This window comes from Lithobates pipiens, unplaced genomic scaffold, assembly GCF_037356315.1.
Source record: "Lithobates pipiens isolate NorthernLeopardFrog02 unplaced genomic scaffold, aLitPip1_a1.2 Scaffold_18, whole genome shotgun sequence".
Classification (NCBI taxonomy): Eukaryota; Metazoa; Chordata; class Amphibia; order Anura; family Ranidae; genus Lithobates; species Lithobates pipiens.
In genome coordinates this window covers 290457812-290471533 of record NW_027507758.1, presented here as the reverse complement: position 1 = coordinate 290471533, position 13722 = coordinate 290457812, and the positions used below count along the sequence as shown (strand labels likewise).

The following is a 13722-nucleotide window of genomic DNA, read 5'->3' as shown; positions in this document are numbered from 1 at the left end:
GACTAGTAAGGTTAAAGCTGGAATTTCACTTAAATGTAACTTTATTGCTATCACAGGGTGGCAGATAACCATCTATGTGATATCATAGTGCAGATGAGTTTCCTTTTAAGGAGACAATAGGAATCTATTAGACCAATAATGCCATCACTCTACTGAAGCCAACACAGAGTAAACAGGCTCCTGGCATCCATAGCTGCTGGGAGTTTGTTTACATGCTGGCGCTGCTGCCAAAGTAATTGTTAGGTCAGCAGCAGCAAAAGAGTTAAAGTAAACCCATATTAAGAAAATATAAAGGTTGCCATTGCTTAGCTCTCCTTATGAAAAAGATAATCTGATCTCATGGCTATTTTCTGAGCTGCTGATTTAGAACAAGTATGTATTAAAGGACATCTGACTTCACTCTGATTTTATAACCTGCTTGCTCGTTCAGTGACTCAGGAAGTACTGAAGACAGAGGCAACCAGGTCAACAATGCTAGCCCTGATATTTTTCACTCTACAGCTTTTCTTCAAGGGTTCATTCATACCTGGAAATGCACTCTGCCTGCAATTAAGTGCAAGAACCCTGGCGGGATTTCACAGTTAATCGCAGGAACCCCTACTGGGGTTCTCACATCGAATCGCAGGCAGGTTGCATTCGTAGGTGTAATTTTCTGTGCCTACTAAAGTGATTTCCAGGCTCCATGGGGATCAGCCAGGCATAGCACATGCATAGTTATGTTGGTCCAAGCTGGACCAATGTAACTCTACAAAAATAGCCATACCTGGAAATCAGCTTTAAAGGATAACTAAACAAGAACAAAAATATAATATATTACAGGTTACCCTTCCTTAGACGTGGGACTGCACTCCAGGTTCAGTTTTCAGCCTAAGAACCTTTTAAGAAAAATTGTATGGTTCTTGCAAAAATGCAATGTTGTTAATAAAAGAAAAAATAAGGTTCTCTATCACCTGTAATTATCTTCCCACATCAACACAGCTACAATATACCACAATTTAATCACTGGGTTTAGATACACTTTCAGGTCTACAAGCAGTACATGTACATCCTGAAATGTACCCTCTTCGGTACATTCAGGGGGTGACCAAAGGAAAACACGTGGAAAAGAATAATTTCGACATAACCAACAGTTGTGTATGTCAATAATAAATTATGTCAAAAAGAATTTGATTAGGCAAAAGAGTTCCAAACAACCAACATGCCTACTGCCTTAATTGTAGGATTGTAGGTGCAGCAAACAAAACTGCAAAATTATTAAATCTGAGGCCGCGTACACACGCGCGGACTGTTCGCCCAACCTTGTTCGTCAAACAGTTTGACAAACAGTCCGCTCAAAATTAGCATGAACGGACTTGACCACACACGATGAACGAACAGTCCGCTGAAACCGTGCGCGATGATGTGAACGGCACGTACGACGGGACTAGAAAACGACGTCCTATACACTGCAATGCAACCTTCGGCGTGTAAATCCTTTCTGAGTATGCGCGGAACTTAGTTTGACGAACAAGCCTACACACGAGCTGAAACTTGGTTTGAGCGGACAGTTTTACGGAAATTCCGAAAAACTTTGTTCGTCAGACTGTCCGCTGAAACTGTCCGCTGAAGCCCACACACGAGCGGACTGTCCGCTGAAACACTGTTCAGCGGACAAAGTTGGGCGAACAGTCCGCCCGTGTGTACGCGGCCTGACACTGAATATAGTCTCAAAAGTTATGATAGGTTATGTCAAACATAAATATACGCCAACATTAATATATTGTTATGGCAATGAGGAACAGGGGACACAAGGAGACATTTTACCGACAAGGACAGAAAGACACTTGAACATGAAAGTTGCTAAATAACATTTAAAAAAACAAAGGTTTTTGATGTACATAGTTAGGATGTGGTACTAGTGTAGTTGCTAAATAACAACAGAGTACAGCCCCAAAATTTGCCACAAATTTGAATAAGCCTTTCTGCCACTCAACAAAAAATGTATGTTGAACTGTAATTTATTGTAGGGATATATTTCAGCAACTGCTTTTATCCAAGGCCGCCACACATAGCCAAAGAGCTGATGTCCTGAGCAATAAAAAAAAGTAGGACAATCTGATAAGTCATCTTTGACTCTATTGCCTTCATCCAGAGATGCTCATAATTGGAGAAAAATAAATGATGCTTTAAACTCAAATTCTTTGTGTGCAACTGATACGTATGGTGGTGGTCCATAATGATATGTGTACAACCATATCATGGAAATCATAAGCTCTAATAAGTGCTGCATAGTTCAAACTCTGTTCCCTCTAACTTTCACATTTTCGAGGATGAGAATGCCTCCATAATTTAATGAACGTCATCTTGAAGTCAAATCTCCCCAGTCACCAGATTAATACATTTTTGAACCATTATTTTGAGCCATTATGATACAATTTCGGAAAACAGAGTGTGAAGTAGTGAAGGTTTCTGTAAAAGAAGAATGCCCTCATTACACAGTTCAGCACTTGCATGGCAGGATTCCTAGAGTGACTGAAGCTAAAGATAAAGAGTGGTCCCACTGCTTATTAGGTTTTTGACAGAAATATATATTGATATATATGAATTCTACCTAGAAAACAAGTTCTACCGCATACATGTACACTCCTGCATGCATGCACTCACACGTGTTCACAAATCTACAGGAACACATGGGCACTGTAATTGTGTTACTAACGTTAATATTTAAAGTAAAGTGGAAGTAACAATTTCAGGGTTACCAAATTAAACCGGGGTTCCACCCTAAAGTGGAACTTCCGCTCAGCGGAACCCTCCCCCCCTCCTCCGGTGTCACAGTTGGCACCTTTCAGGGGGGAGGGGGGATGCAGATACCTGTCTAAGACAGGTATTTGCACCCACTTCTGGGCATAGACTCCCACGGGAGTCTATGCCTCTTCCTGTTCCGGCACGCTGTCTGCTGGGACACACACGGGTTCCAGAGACAGCGCGGACCATTCCTAGTGCGCTGTGCGACTCGCGCATGTGCAGTACGGAACCAGGAAGTGAAGCCGCAACGCTTCACTTCCTGATTCCCTCACCTAGAATGGCGGCGGCAGCAGCCGAGAGCCGAGCGATCGATCGGTCTCGGCTGCCGACAAAGCTGGATCCTGGGACAGGTAAGTGTCCATTTATTAAAATTCAGCAGCTGCAGTATTTGTAGCTGCTGTCTTTTAATATTTTTTTTTTTTTACAGTGAAATCCCTCTTTAACATTCTAAGGAGGAAAATGGAAAGTGCACTAAGCCATAGTATCCAATCCAAATACAGCTACCTTTACTGATGTTAGATCAATACAAGATGGAAGCTGATTTTGTCAGCTCTTTTTGTAAGGTGCAACCTTACAACCTTGAAGCAAGTCAATAAAAATCCAGGTACAGTGGATATAAAAAGTCTACACACCCCTGTTAAAATGTCAGGTTTCTGTGATGTAAAAAAATGAGACAAAGATAAATCATTTCAGAACTTTTTCTACGTTTAATGTGACCTACAAACTGTACAACTCTGTTGAACAACAAACTGAAATCTTTTAGGTGGAGGGAAGTAAAAATAAAAAAATAAAATAATATGGTTGCATAAGTGTGTACACCCTTAATAGAATACTTTGTTGAAGCCCCTTTTGATTTTATTACAGCACTCGGTATTTTTGGGTAGGAGTCTATCAGCATGGCACATCTTGACTTGGCAATATTTGCCCATTCTTCTTTGCCGAAACACTCCAAATCTGTCAGATTGCAAGGGCATTTCCTGTGCACAGCCCTCTTCAGATCACCCCACAGATTTTCAATGGGATTCAGGTCTGGGCTCTGGCTGGACCTTTGCAAAACTTCTATCTTCTTCTGGTTAAGCCATTCCTTTGTTGATTTGGATGTATGATTTGGGTCATTGCCATGCTGAAAGATTCAGGTCTGGGCTCTGGCTGCACCTTTGCAAAACTTCAATCTTCTTCTGGTTAAGCCATTCCTTTGTTGATTTGGATGTATGATTTGGGTCATTGCCATGCTGAAAGATGAAGTTCCTCTTCTTGTTCAGCTTTCTAGCAGAAGCCTGAAGGTTTTGTGCCAATATTGATTGGTATTTGGAACGGTTCATAATTCCTTCTACCTTGACTAAGGATCCTGTTCCAAGAAAACCAGCCCAAAATCATGATGCTGCCACCACCATGTTCTACTGTGTGTATGGTGCTCTTTTGTCGATGTGATGTGTTGTTTTTGTGCCAAACATATCTGTCACATGTACCACACAGCCAGTACTTGCCAGATATTCCTGCCACTCCTTTAATGTTGCTGTAGGCCTCTTGGCAGCCTCCCTGACCAGTTTTATTTTCTTATCTTTTCATCAATTTTGGAGGGATGTCCCATTCTTTGTAATGTCACTGTTGTGCCATATTTTCTCCACTTGATGATGACTGTCTTCATTGTGTCCCATGGTATATCTAAAGCCTTAGAAATTCTTTTGTACCCTTCTCTGTACTGATACTTTTTAATAATGAGATCCCTCTGATGCCTTCTCTGGACCATCGCTTTTGCTGTAGGATGTGACTTAAAAAATGTCAGGAAAGACCTACTAGAACAACAAAACTATATTTGGGGTTGATCAAAAGCACTTTAAATTATGGCAGGTGTGTACTGACTCCTATCTGATATGAGTTTGAATGATTGCTTAATTCTGAACACAGCTACATCCGCAGTTATAAGAGGGTGTGCACACTTATGCAACCACATTATTTTTTTTTTTTTATTGGTACCCCCACCCCCTTAAAAGATTTCAGTTTGTTTTTCAATTGAGTTGTACAGTTTATAGGTCACATTAAAGGTGAAAAAAGTTCTGAAATGATTTATCTTTGTCTAATTTTTTTTTACATCATAGAAACCTGACCTTTTAACAGGGGTGTGTAGACTTTTTATTTCCACTGTAATTGACTCACTTTCCAGTTAAACTAACGGATGAAGATAATGTTTCATGTACTTGCAAAAAAAGTTGGTAATGGTATGTTCTTTTTCTATTGTAACAGATTCCTTAATTGTAAAGCACAGAAAGCAGGAGCTAGTAACCAGAGAAGTTTGTTACTGTCTCTATAACAGAGCACTCTGGGCTTTCCGTAGCCCTTGGTGACATACTGGGGGTTAAAGAGCATACATATAGGTGCCTGTATTTACAGTAAATGTCAGCGTGCTTTAAATCCTACTTTGTCCCAAAAATGTCTTCCTCTATCCTTTCAGTTAAAGAGGGATTTCACTGTAAAAAAAAATATTAAAAGCCAGCAGCTACAAATACTACAGCTGCTGACTTTTAATAAATGGACACTCACCTGTCCCAGGATCCAGCAATGTCAGCAGCCAAGGCGATCGATCGCTCTGCTCTCGGCTGCTGCCGCCGCCATTCTAGGTGAGGGAATCAGGAAGTGAAGCATTGCGGCTTCACTTCCCGGTTCCCTACTGTGCATGCGCGAGTCACGCAGCGCAATAGGAATGGTCTGCGCTGTCTCTGGGACCCGTGTGTGTCCCAGCAGACAGCGCACCGGGACAGGAAGAGGCATAGACTACTATGGGAGTCTATGCCCGGAAGTGGGTGCAAATACCTGTCTTAGGTATCTGCACCCCCCCCGAAAGGTGCCAACTGTGACACCGGAGGGGGGGAGGGTTCCGATGAGCGGAAGTTCCACTTTAGGGTGGAACCCCGCGGAACATACAGGGAAAGGCTGACATATAGTGCTCTTATTTTTACTATTTTTACTATTGAAGAGTGAAGAGTAAAACAAAACAAAAAAAAGAATAACGCTTTCTAACTAAACTCATTCTAACCAAATTGCCACAGACCACTCCCAGCAATAAAAGGTCTAGCTACATTAAGAGTAATTACTACTAAATAAGATTTCAGAAAAGGGCTCTATGCCTATCCCTCTCTCTGATAAAGAATTCCCACACTACACTGCTCCAGTCTGGCAAGTGTTTTCATCGAAATGGAGCCAGGCACCTCTCTCTGCTGTAGTGCACCTGTAGCCTACTCTGGCCTACAGAAATTAAAGGAGAAGCACAGCCAAAGCTCATTTGGCTGTACTTCTCCTGTGGATCACAGGTATGCAGTTTGTTCTGCACTCCTGTGACCCATTTTCAGCCGGTCCAGGCGAGCTGCTGAGAGCCTGAGCTGGCTGTTCCTGCCCCCCTCCACAGCCCAGTGCTCAAGTGAACACGGGGACAGAGCAGAGAGTTAGCAACTAACCACCACCAGCTCTCTGCTCAAGGAACTGTAAAAAACCAAGTGATTGGCAGTGTTTGATTGCTCGGTTCTTAAAACTGGCAGGGGACAGGTGCGTGAGGAGGAGGGAGTAGAGAAGGAGGACTGGGACATGCCAGGATGACACCCCGCAATGGGTGGACCCCACCCCCTTTTCAGCGCTCCATTATCAGCATTTTTTCTTGCGGCCGATGTCTAAAAACACAGTTTTCAGCCGATAAATTTCGGTGCACCACTAATACTTACCTGAGCCTCATCTTGATCCAGCAATGTTGCACGAGAGACTTGACTGTCTGGGGCTCTCCCTCCTCATTGGCTGAGACTGCAGCGAAGTGCCATTGGATCCCACTGCAGCTAATCAAAGTCAGCAAACCAGTGAGGAGAGAGAGGGAGCAGGGCCGGGCCGTGGCACGTGTCTATTCATCCATTGTCTGAATGGACACAGCAGCTTGCTGTGGGGGCACTCAACAGGAGGGAGGGGCCAGGAGCACCTGGCATATTTTCATGTAAAAAAAATATGCATTTATTGTTTTTTTTTTTGTTAGGGACCTGTAAAGCATTACATCCACGATGAGCAGATCATGGGTATAATGCTACTGTCCTGCAGACTGTCTGTGTAGCTGTCTGCCCTTACCTCCGATACAGGTAGGTATTTACACTCTGATAGGAAGTTCACTGAACTACCTAGAGTGATCAACAGCACCCTGGTAGTTCATTGAGAACTACAAGCCAACAGCCTCAAAGGCTGTCTGGACTTATAGTTTTACTATTCATAGAACACTGTAAATGAATGACCCAGCCAGGTGGGCGGAGCATTCATTTTAGAGTGTGACAGCGAACAGGGGAGGTGATCCTATGCTCGCTGTCAAAATGGGGGATGGGGAGGGGCGGGATGCAGCATCCAGTGCAATTGTAACATGTTACATGTTACACCCTGAATATGGGTGTAACATGTAACATGTTGCAAAAAGTGAACTTATCCTTTAAATATAAAAATGGGACTAACTCGATGGAACACTTGGTGTTTTCTTTTTAAAACATCACTCACACTCTTAACGAGTATTTACAAATATGATTACCTAATTGTAAAATTTCACATAGCAAGTTAATAGTCTGTCTATCTATCTATCTACTCCCTCTGTACTGACAATGGTGATCACACATAATAAGACTACAACTGACGAAAACATCATTAAATCATAAATAGCTTGTAAGTCAAAAATGGCTCATCATAAAATGCAAAAACATTTTGTTAGGATAACATACATTTATATAATGACTAAAAAAATGTTCTGCCAAAACCATGGAGGACATGGTGGAAAATATATTACTATGAGAATTGTGTGTGGGTGCTAGCAGTGGGCTTTTGCCGCATGACTTCAACTGTGTATGTGGGTTTTTTGTGTAAGAGTAATTGGGTTGCATATATCTAAAAAAAGAATCTGCTTTATTAGAAATAAATAACATGTTATATTGCCAAGCTTGGATGCTGTAGTTGTGTCTGATGGCATTATAAATAGAATAGAATTGTATTTATTTATTTATTTATTTATTTATTGAGAGTGCCATCTTCACAGACAAAATAAATCCTCTAGTCAGTACTTCAGGAACTGTACTCAAAATGCGTATCAGAGTAAAGTTTTCTGGAGTTTTCATGCCCAACTCTCTCATGAAGAATGATTCAAGGCAGATGGTCATTGACATCATTCAAGAATTCAAAACATGGCTGATTAGATTTTTTCACGTAGATCTGATTCATAGCAGAGAACTACTGATACTACTCAACTATCCAAAATATGACCAACATGGTTCTCCCGTGAAGATCTGATTCATGGCAGAGACTACTGACACTAGTCAACTATCCAAACATTACCAATAAGATTCTCCTGGGAAGATTTGGTTAATGGCAGAGTGCCACTGACAGGTCAGAACCTGCCTAATCTGACCACCAACTTTGGCCTGTTTTAGAATTGAAACACAACATAGGAACCATCTATACCAGTGATTCTCAACCAGGGTTCCGTAAAAAACCCTAGGGTTCCTCCAAAGGTTGCTATGGGTTTCTTCAGCATTGGGCAATTTCTGCCTCTCAGATAAGTTCCCACTCACACCATTGATCTGTTTAGTTATCTGTAAGGAGGTAATTCTTCCCAATGACCACAAGTGTAAGGACCATTCTTCCAACTGACCATCACACAATTATATCATGAGTTGTAGATTTCTACTTTTTTTTAGCAGGGGTTCCCCGAGTCTAGAGAACTATTTCAAGGGTTCCTCTATGTTGAAAAGGTTGAGAAAGGCTGATCTATACAGTATATAAGCTGAACCGTTGGGGTTAGTTGGCTACAGCTCTGGGCCAAATCCTCTTGCAAATATAACTTCCCTTTGCAAAGTGAATAGCCTATTTGCCTTTAGTACATCAACTCCATTAAGTCAATGGTCTAAAACCCAAAAAGAGCATGCATACATATTTCATTGCATGTCCTGTTATCACAACACAGGACAGACTAGCAGAAAGTCTTGTGTGCTTCTCCTTTTGGGTGAAGTTCCACTAATATTGCATACCCATAGCAATGGGCCTAGACACACCCAGAACAGAGATAACTGACAGGTTTTCCAGTTGGTTAACATTAATTCTCGTTTGCAGTATTTAAAAAGTCCCTAACGGCTTGTCATATGCTACATACTTTAGCATCCATGAAATGATCAAAAGAAATTATTACCCATGAAATTATTCTTGACATAATTCTCCTCCCCCTATTAAAAAGTGATGCTCATTTTGTGGCAGATAGAATGTATAAGGATTTGCTCATTAGCATTATAAGTGTAAACAGTATGAATGCAATTTTTAGCACTACAAATGTATTTAATAAGTAAATGATATGTGTATCTTTGTATTTTGAAGGGTGATATAAAAATAAGATATATAGCTAAAAGATCAACAGGCAACTTTTTGTTTTCTGTTGGCTGTTGTGTCCCTATTGCATCAGTATTTTTCTCCCTGTAATATATATATTTTTTTACCATAGCGAGTTGTAATAAAGAGATTAATAGCTAAAATTTCCTATGTGTAATGGGTTCAATAAGCTTCAATGTCTATGGGAGTCTTAAGAGCCAAGGTGATTTTTCCAAACTCTTATAAATTGCTATTTAATGCATGAAACAGTAAACATCTCATCCTCCTATCTGGAAAGTAGAACAATCCTTAAATCCTAAATTTAAATAAAAAAAAAAAAAAATCAGCACAAGGGACAGTAGTTTAATTTAATCCAAAGTGTCTCCTGTACTAGTGCAGTGCATAGTTGAAATCCTATGTCCTCTGTCTCCCTTTTATACCCCCCAGCCATAATCTTCTGCAGGGGATAAGAGAGATAAGGGCACTTATCAACAATAGACTATACCCACCCTTCCCATCCCCACCCTCCATTCATAGAAGCTATAAAATAGCTTACATGAATAAAAAGCTACCTATAAATGAATGACGGGTGGATAAATTAAAGATATGCCCCCATTCATGGGGTATGGTCGTGTTGGGAGAAAAAGACAGAGGACAGTCGGCACAAGCACAAGGGACACTTTTAGCCAAACATATGCATTAATGAGATGTACACATTTTTCAGCAAACTACAGGATTACATTGTATACAAGCAGTAATGATGTGTTTTTAAAGGCCTACTCTTACTTCAAGTGTTGATCGGGTCAGTTGTACTGTCAAAGAAATTCAGACCATCATAAAAAAAAGATCAACATATCAAATCATCAGTGAAATATTAGTGACACTTACCAATATTTCCTAAACTATGGTAACTTGACTTTACCGCATTTCTTCAATTGCCGCAGCCGCAAAGACCCTGAAAAATTAATGATTTGGTTTACTAAATGGATGGTTTAAACATTGCTCCATGATCATAATAATAAAGATTTAACAAATATATGCTAAGTTTTTTTATTACATTTTTTCTTTACTAGCTAGAGAAACTCATTTTCCCACTGCAGATTAACTGCAAAAAAAGCAGCTTGAGCCATAATTTAGTATAAAGTATTTCATGAATTAATCAATCAATTAATTAATATCGTCAAAACATCACTAGGGAGAAGAATGAGGTGAATGTTCACATTTTATGCACTGCAATGTAAAATATCGCTGATTTAAGAACAATAGCAGGAGCCATTGGTACAAAATCAAAGAATACAATCAGAGTCCAATTATCCTAAAGTTTTAACACGCAGGTTCTATTTATTAATCACAGTGAATTTGTACCGTTAATTAGAACTATAGGCAAAACATTTTTTCATTTTGGATAAAATAAAGGAGGTGATACCCAAAAACGAAAAAAACTATTTTCCCTTCAGCTCTACTTTAACCCAACCCACCCACGCAGCGCTGATTTCCCTTTGTTTGGGCTCCTACTCTCCGAGGACAGGAAGGTTGGACTAAGCAGCTCCTGATCATTACTAGAGACCAGGCACTGTCTTTGACAGCTCAGTCACCGTGCTGGGAATGCTCAGTGAGTGTGCTCTTGGCACAGAAACCTCTGTTGCCCATGGAGGCATATGTGCAGCATGTGGCCGTTAAAGCTCACTCACCTGCATCAGCAGGTATGGGCAATTGACTCCCCCCCGGAATCAGGGATCGGCAAGGTGTCCACCATAGGCATACGTACGGGTTGTGCCCAGGCACACATTTTTCACCTGGGCTTAGCGTGCAGACTGTCAACTCGTGCTGGGCCCTGGAATGCTCTTCATGTACCAGCACCCAGCACAGGAAGGAATATTGCATTGTGGGCGGCAGCCAGCAGGCCTTTCATCATCCGGAGCTTCTGCCGCTTCCAGCACTGGCCTCTAGCATTGGGAGTCAGCACACACAAAACCCTTCCTGCTCTCCCAGCTCTCCATATACAACAGAGGAGGGGGCAGGGCAGGTTATCCACACAGCCTCTCAAGCCTGCAGCGTGTATCAACAGAAGCCCATGCCAGGAGGCCTGCCACTATGATTTATAGACGTTTCTCTTCTGTGGGGGGAAGAGAGCTCTGGTGGGGGATTGGGTATGCATACTGGCATAGCACACGCCTGCATTCTGCACCCTGTACAAAGCACACACCTGGATTCTGCACCCTGTACATAACATACGCCTGGATTCTGCACCCTGTACATAGCACACGCCTGAATTCTGCACCCTGTACATAGCACATGCCTGGATTCTGCACCCTGTACATAGCACACACCTGGATTCTGCACCCTGTACATAGCACACACCTGGTTTCTGCACCCTGTATATAGCACACATCTGGATTCTGCACCCTGTTCATAGCACACGCCTGGTTCTGCACCCTGTACATAGCACATGCCTAGATTCTGCACCCTGTACATAGCACACATCTGATTCTGCACTCTGTAAATAGCACACGTCTGAATTCTGCACCATGTGCATAGCCCATGCCTGGATTATGCACCCTGTACATAGCACACGCCTGGTTCTGCACCCTGTACATAGCACACGCTTGGATTCTGCATCCTGTACACAGCACACCTCTGGATTCTGCAACCTGTACATAGCACATGCCTGGATTCTGTGCCCTGTACACAAGGCCGGGACAAGGGGTGGGCAGGAGAGGTGGCTGCCCTGGGAACTGTGGCATCATGTGAGGTGAAGGGGGCACCACAAGGAGATGGGGGATGGGAGATTTGTGTTGGAAGGGGGAATGTGGAGGGTGGCAGAGGGTAAGTATTCTAGGAGGGGACATTTGTGGGGGGTATGCAAAGAGTGGTAATTTAGGAGATTTTGTGTTGGGAGGGGGAATGAGAGAAGAAGATTTGTGCTTAGAGGGAGAATTTGGGAAAGATTTATGCTGGGAGAGGGGGGGTTTCCAGTGAGGGGGGTTTCCAGTGAGGGGGGGGGGCGTGTGAGGAGGAGGAAATGTGTACTGGAAGGGGAAACTGGCAAATTTCAGGGGTAGAGAATTTGTGCTAGGTGTTTTTTTTTTGGGGGGGGGGGATTTGAGCTGGGGGGATTAGGGGGATGGGGGCACAGATTTGTGCTGGGGGGGGGGATTTCAGCAGGGGCAATGATTTGTACTCGGAGGAGGGGAAATTATGTTTAGGGGGAGTGAAAAGGATTAGTGCTCAGTTTTTTTGTTGAGGAAGATTTTTGTTGCCACATAATGCTTATACATTTTAAGGGGGTGAGGGGCGCAGTTTGGCATGTTCGCCCTGGGCTCTAGAAGACCTAGTCCCAGCACTGCCTGTACATAGCACACACCGGGATTCTGCAACTTATACATAGCAAACACCTGGAATCTGCACCCTGTATATAGCACACGCTTGGAATTTGCACCCTGTACATAGCAAACACCTGAAATCTGCACCCTGTACATAGCAAACACCTGAAATCTGCACCCTGTACATAGCAAACACCTGAAATCTGCACCCTGTATATAGCACATGCCTGGAATCTGCACCCTGTACATAGCACATTCCTGGATTGAAGTCTGCCATTTCCCCTTTTAAAATAAATACTTGCGAGTTGTTGCTAAACCCCTCCCCTTCATGACAATGTCGAAAGGGAGTGGAGCATGGGTGACCTTAAAATGATGACCCCCCCCTCCCCCAAAAAGTTCTGCTGACACTCATGCCCGCTATGTGAGCGGCCACAGGTTAAAATGAATCATAAACACAAGTATAGGATCAAATATGTGAACTTGTAGGTATTGTTTATACAGGAAAAGGGACATTTGTGCAACCACTAGGCCTAAAACATATAAAAAGATGCAAATGTGCCATTACTTATACTTCAGATATAAAAGTTATCTTGCATTATCAGATGACTAAGCAAATATATATTGGATGGAAATAAGTGACTGTCTAATTTCAATAACGGAACAATGTGGTATGGCCCTTTCATCATTTAGACATGTTCATACACAATTTAACAAAGGAAAATTGTTGAACTGGATAAAGTCAAATTGGCAGGTATGAAGCAGTAAGTAGTTTTATATTTTCTAAACCTCCAACAATTCCTAAGTCCCACATCTTTAGTACACAGTGCTTATACATTTATTATAGAAGCTTACAATATACAAAACTGATTTTATTTTTGAGGCCTCCCTACAAATGTGGGAACAAATCTGGTAATGAAGAGACGACCAGCAGTATAATCAGACCTGCAGGTCCATCCAGTATAATTCCCATTGTGTCAGGCTTAAGTGGGCTACAAATGACTTTTGATTGATGCTAGATGCATTGTTTCCCATATCTCCAAACTGTCAGTGGCTTCTTTTTGGGCTAAGGGGCCTGGCTGAACAGCTGTGTAGTTCAGTCTAGGTTGGACAAGCCTACTAGCTTTGTCGACTAAACATTTCCCACGGGGATATTTCATTAAATTGATTACCCCTTTACTAAGACAAGGCATGCAAACCACTGGAAATTTTGTTTTACTAAAATGCATTCGTAAAGAGACATGAATACCACTGG

General features: G+C 42.1%; 1 protein-coding gene across 5 annotated transcripts in view; it reads right to left on the bottom strand.

Moving 5' to 3' along the window:
- Positions 1 to 13722, bottom strand: part of FYN (FYN proto-oncogene, Src family tyrosine kinase) — a 269661-nt gene that overhangs the window by 121788 nt on the left and 134151 nt on the right. For all 5 annotated transcript variants that reach the window (XM_077487103.1, XM_077487102.1, XM_077487100.1 and 2 more), the window contains one exon: positions 10036 to 10102. The gene's annotated coding sequence lies outside the window, so the exon portion shown is untranslated. The remainder of the gene's footprint in view (positions 1 to 10035; positions 10103 to 13722) is intronic.